This window comes from Numida meleagris, chromosome 1 (genome assembly GCF_002078875.1).
Source record: "Numida meleagris isolate 19003 breed g44 Domestic line chromosome 1, NumMel1.0, whole genome shotgun sequence".
Classification (NCBI taxonomy): domain Eukaryota; kingdom Metazoa; phylum Chordata; class Aves; order Galliformes; family Numididae; genus Numida; species Numida meleagris.
In genome coordinates this window covers 160,675,996-160,682,300 of record NC_034409.1, presented here as the reverse complement: position 1 = coordinate 160,682,300, position 6,305 = coordinate 160,675,996, and positions in this window count along the sequence as shown.

Below are 6,305 nucleotides of genomic sequence, written 5' to 3'. Positions count from 1 at the left end.
TTTATATTGTACAAGATTGTCTGATGGAAAAAAAAAGCTCTGGTAGTAGAGAGAAAAGGTAGTAGAGAGAAAAGTCACGGCAATGTTACTTAGCATAATCTCACTGTTTCTCTAACATTACCTTATGTCCACAAAGAAAGTAATTTCAAGCCTAACTCGTCTTCTTGGATTAATTTAATTCTGACAACAAAAGATCAAGAATTTTTGTCTTTTGCCACAAGTCTAGAAAAATATATTCAGACTGGCACTTATAGAGAAGATAGAGTGTGAAGAACATGTCTTTATATCTCTTCTCTTCACCTGAAAATGGGGATACCATGAAAGGGGCAGTTTCCCCAGATTTTCCCCAATTTTCAGACCTGGTTTTTCAATAAGAACTTTTTCTCATAATTCTGGACATGCTTGCTTGACCATGCCAAGTATTCTTCTCTGTTACAATATGTTTTTCACCCAGTTCCAAGGAGCTCATTATTTTCATATCTTTTTTTCTCACATAAAGATAACGTGGGACAGTTGGTTAGAAAAATGTCATAAATCTATCTGTTGGCTGTTAATTTAGAGGAGAATCAAAGATGAAGGTACATAACAAAACCCTGTAGGTACTTACAATCAGGTAAGACATTCTTTAAGTATTTTATCTTCTAGCAGACTGTATTTCTCTTTCCCAAGTTAACAGAACAAAGACAAATTTTTTATTTTATTTTGTTATTAATAGCAAAATTTAATCCACAAATGTGTGAGTGTTAAACTAGCTGGAGTTCTAGAAATGAGATATAATTCTTGCTTTTGATGTGTCGTAATTTTCAAGGGAATAGGGTGCTTGTAGCTAGAATAGAACTTATCCTATGGGCCTTTTAATTTATGGCTTACATCTTATTTTTACACCTGGAAAAAATTATCTGACCTCTAAAAAGCACATTTTCAGTATGTCCCATAAAACAGCAGGAAAGAATGCAGATCGAGAATGCAGTTCCAGCACCTTGCTCTTTAAAAAGCTTTTAAAGCCTGTCTTATTCATTCATCTTTTAACAAAGATGAATGCACACAACAGATTTTATCCTAGTATGCCTGGGAAGGCAAGAATAATGTTAAATCAATGCCAAAGTGATTGTGAGTGAGATTGGAATCAAAGTTCTGATCAGCTAGGATGGATTATGCTGTCTTAAATATTAAAAAAGAAATTATTTTAGGAAAGGAATAATTGGAAAGATAGAAATCTGTCCCTCAGTTAGTTAATGCACCTCACTAGTAGTATCAACCAAATTTTACTCACTGACTAAATGATACCTGGAGAGAGAAAAGCAAAACATAATCTTAGTGAAGAACATGACCACTGTGGAATTGCAAAAGAATTAAAGTTCTTGGCTCCAAAGCAGTACCCTAATAATTTGGCTACACAGGAGAAAGATAAAGGGGAGGAAACAAACATTCTTAGTTAATGAATATCTATTCCTATAGAGTGTTAACCCTTAAATTGCTGTGAATATCTGAAACTTTTCACAAAAAGTGGTACATTTGAGTCAAGGCAATCCCAAATATGTGTACAAAATGGGAGAATAACTCATTGAGAGCAGCCTTGCAGGGAAGTACTTGGGGATTTTGGTGCATGAAAAGCTTAACTTGAGCTAGCAGTGTGTGCTTGTTGACCAGAAGGCCAATTGTATGCTGCATCAAAAGAAGGATGGCCAGCAGGGCAAGGGAGGGGATTGTCCCCCTTTACTCTACCCTCATGAGGTCCTATCTGGAGTACTGCATCCAGGCCTGGGATGTACTGGCCTTCCAGTACTTACACGGAGTTCATAAACAGGAGAAACTGACTTTCTACATGGTCTGATAGAACAAGGAGGAAAGTTTTTAAACTAAACAGAGGAGATTTAGGTTAGATATTAGGAAGAAAATTTTTACTCTGAGAGCGGTGAGGCACTGGAACAGGTTGTTCAGAGAAGTTGCAGATGCCCCATCCCTGGAGGCATTCAAGGCCAGTTTGGATGGGGCCCTGGGCAGCCTGATCTAGTGCGTGGCAACTCTGCCCACGTCGGGGGGACGGGCACTTGTTGGACTTTAAGGTCCCTTCCAGTATAAGCTGTATGATTATATGATTCTGTGAATTTATATTGATTTTAGCTAGTGGGACAGTTAATGAATATGTGAAAATGATTTAGTTTACAATGAGAATAATGAAATGCTCCCAAAAATTGTTGAAGTAAGATTTATTAGGATGTTAAAGTGTGCCGTCTACCAATTGTATTAATTGTTAGAATAGACAAGAAGAAAACATTAATATGATTACCCATACCATAGTATGAACTACTTGCAGGCCTTATCTTTACAGCCTATTCGAACATAGGAACAATGAAATAACATACTCCTTGCACCACTTACCTGAATAAGACTTGCAAAAATACCTGTAGTATCACTGAAGGTAATTATCACGTATCAAAGATTCTCACAGGTTTTAGATTTGACAGTAGAAATACCTAAGGAATATTAAACATCCAAACCTTTCAACAGAAATTATCCTTATTTAATAAAACCTTTATCAGCTGTATCTTTGGTATAAATGAAATTACAAGCACCAAGGCACATCCATAGCATAAATCTGCAGCTGTATCTGCCTTCTGCAAGAGAATATTAATCAAAAAAAGTTTTAACTTTATCAAATGCAATAATGAAAAGGCATTTTCCATTACCAATTGCACAAAGCTGAACAGGGTGAAGAAGAGCAAATCTTGAGTCTTACAGATTTTATCAGATGTATTATTTCTCCAAGTTCATAATACTTCTGAAGTACCTTAAGTTTCAAATCAAGGAACATACATTTTAAATTGGATTTACGTAATAAAATTAACATCTGCCTGAATTTTCCATGTGGTACTGACATAGCTTGTCTTAAAATATGAGTTGGTGTATTTATGAAACAAGTCAATTTTGAGACAGTTAGTATTTAGTAAATCACGTTACAGTGGACATTTTGTATGAGATTTGATCAATGTTTATTTGGAAATGTAGAGTGCAGTAAAATGCATGCATGTACAGAAACAAGATTTAGGCCTTACAATCAAAGCAAAGAATTTTAAGGTGAAAATTTGATCTGATTTCCATTTTACATGATTTCTACAGGCTACACACCTTCAGAAACATAACATTCACGTTGTGAATGTGGCCCTTATAGCAGTTTTCAGGGCATATTTTCGTAATGCATTGTATTAAACTAAATTCCAAAATCAAGACCTCCATCTCAAACTACAGTCCAGAAAACTTTATGGCGGGCTGTTGCATGAACGATTATAAGTGCAAGTTTAACATGCACAAAATGCACATAATATGTCTAAAGGCAAGTTATACAATGTTTATTTTTCATATGTCACAAAATATTTAAAAAATGGCTAGACAATACTAGATCAGGATGTAGCCACATTTATATTCCATGCCGTATCTGGAAAAGCACGAGACTCTAAAACAGATCTCATCAGAGTGCATGGCAGGCTCTTTCTCACCCTCTTCTCATGCTGTTCAATGTTTTGGACATGTATTTGCTTCTCTAATATAATATTGCATCTGAAATTTAAACATAATGAACAAAAATGACCTACTCATGCAATGGATATTCAGAGGAAGTTAGCTGTCAAAGGCATAAACAGGAATATACAAGCAAATCAAAGAATATAATAGCTCAGAAATCCACACTTCTGCCAAGCATATATCATTACCTAATTAGTAAGGGAAAAAAATCCCATGCCTTTTCCTAAGATTGTCTGAAACTTCCTAAGTGTAGATCTTCAGGAAAGTATACATAATACATTTCTACACAAAAATATTTTTGATAGCTATGTAAAGCAGCCTGGAGACAGGATCAGCAGTGGAGCTCCAGCTAATCTTGTGTGATGGCACTAGATCCACAGCCAATTTGGAAGGAAAACACCCCTTAAAATTTGAGTCACAAATTATGTTGGCATATATCCCATGGCCACAGGAGAGATGCAGCTAAAATTTGACCACAACTGTTTATGAAATAAGCAATATCTTATCCATCCAGAATGGGCAGCTGTGAAATCAGTGCACTAGAAACCTACTGGAAATATGAAATGGTAGTGAATTAGATGTGATTTCAGAACAAGTTGCATTGCCAAAGGTGCTGATCTCAAGTATGTTCCAAGAGTTGGAAATGGACAACTTCTGGGCTTCAGGCCCAATCCAGCTGGTATCCGAGCAAGAGTATTTGTGAGTCAGCACAAAGTTGCCATACAAAGAGGAACAGGTAAGGAAAATGAAACCAGAATGAGATTCCACTCACTCAGTAAAAGATCTCACTAACTGGTACAAGTAAAGATGACTGTGTGAGACACAGTGTGGCTTATGGATCTTCTTGCCATGGCAGAGAACAGTACGGAACATCCTTTGTCTGCAGAAGGAATGTAGGTAAGCATCAAGATAACAAGGTGTCTATCATCAGTGACGGAAGTAAATACTCTAACAAAAGGAGAACCATGGAATCTGCAATTTCTCCTAAGACTGCGTCAAACTTTGGCATGTCATCATAAAAGTAATGATTAACAGTTGTACTGGCTTGTTTTACAAGGGTGAACAGTGGTTCATACATGACATAGGCTTTCTGAGAGAACAGATTTAACATAGGTTAAGTCTATGTTAAAATCATAGATAAAATCATAGATTAAATTGCTCAGGAACAAATCTTCCTTCAGACTTTTGCTTAGACCTACTCAATCTTTAAACCATAAAAGAGATCCAGTCTCCAAATTCTACCTTATAAGTTTAACATAATTCCTTCATCTCCTGAGAAAACTCTTAAAGAGTGAGACAAAGTACGTTTTGTGCTGTACTTACTGGCTGGAGAACAAAATTTAGGAGCAAAATTTAGATAGTCTTTTGTCCTAGCCCTAAATGTTTCTACTGAGTTTTTCTTTGAGAATGAAGAAGCAGTAAGCAAGAGAATTATTCAAGAAAAGTCAGTGTAAAAAATCATTTCCACTTCACCCTCTGATTCTCCATGTATTCTTCCCATTCCTTTTAGCTGTTGTCCAGCAAGACTCAGTTCTAAGGATTCTGTTTACCTACCCTATTAATTTATTTAGATGTTATTTTTTTTATTATTAGGTTTTATTTTTTCCAAAGAACAGTGAGTATTCATTATGATGCCCAGTAAAAAGATACAAACCATGGTTTTGTTCCTTCTAGGTAGGATTCTTTTCCCAAAGCTTTATGTGTATGAAAATATGGGTTTTCTCAAGGTACCATTTTCCATAGGATGATTTCAGCAGCAAAGTCAGCTGAGGATGTTTGTTCCCTCTACCATTAGTTCTCACATCTACCCTAAAGTCTGTACACTCTTAGTCCTATGAAGATTCATTGTTGTGGGGCCATATCGTAACATGATCAGTTTAATGATATGGTTTACGAAAAGCAGATTTTATGTCAGAAAAGGAATGCATTTAAAGCACATTTTATTACCAAGTTTTGGAAGTCTCAATCTTTATTTGCAGTTATTATATTATAACCTAGTTAACAATATTTATTAATGCACTTTTATAAACATACTATATTAAACATAGTTAAGCATTCTCTGTAAAACAATGTCTACCCTCTGGACTCTAGAAAACAAAATACAAAATTAGGTTTTTGCTTTACTTACACTGTTTTAATTAAGATTGTTTAGAACTAAGGGTATTTATTCTTGAACTTCCAAGCACAAAAACCTTTGCATTTTGAAACTCCTTTGATGACCAGAGTTCCTGCCTGCTCCAAAGAAGCTGAACAGCCAAGATTGACAGCTCAAATTGAGGATCCTAGACAGAACATTTAGGGCTAGTGACTAGGTGAAAAACACAAAGCATTCACAACCATGTATTAAGCCAATATTTTAGGGGAGAACACAGAGGGAGAGGAGGATCTAGAAAACAAATTGGAAAATCATTTTCCTGAGATTAAAAATAGATTTATAAAAACCTTCATGAAAGAGAATTAAAAAAACCTGCAGAGAGTCGATATTTTGCCTTGAGGTTCATATGGTGGATGCCCCATCCTTGGAGACATTCAAGGTCAAGCTGGACCAGGCTTTGAGCAACCTGATGTAGCTGTAGGTGTCCCTGTCCTTGTTTATTGCAAGGGTGTTGGACTAGATGACCTTTAATGGTCCCTTCCAGCTCAAACAGTCCTATGATTCTATGAACTATCACAGTACTGCTTTGGTTTGCTGAGCTTTCCAACCTTGTACCAGGAAACTTAAAAGTAGGGAGACTGCTAATCTGGGAGTATGACCATTTGCAATTCTGGAATCTCAGCTGCAG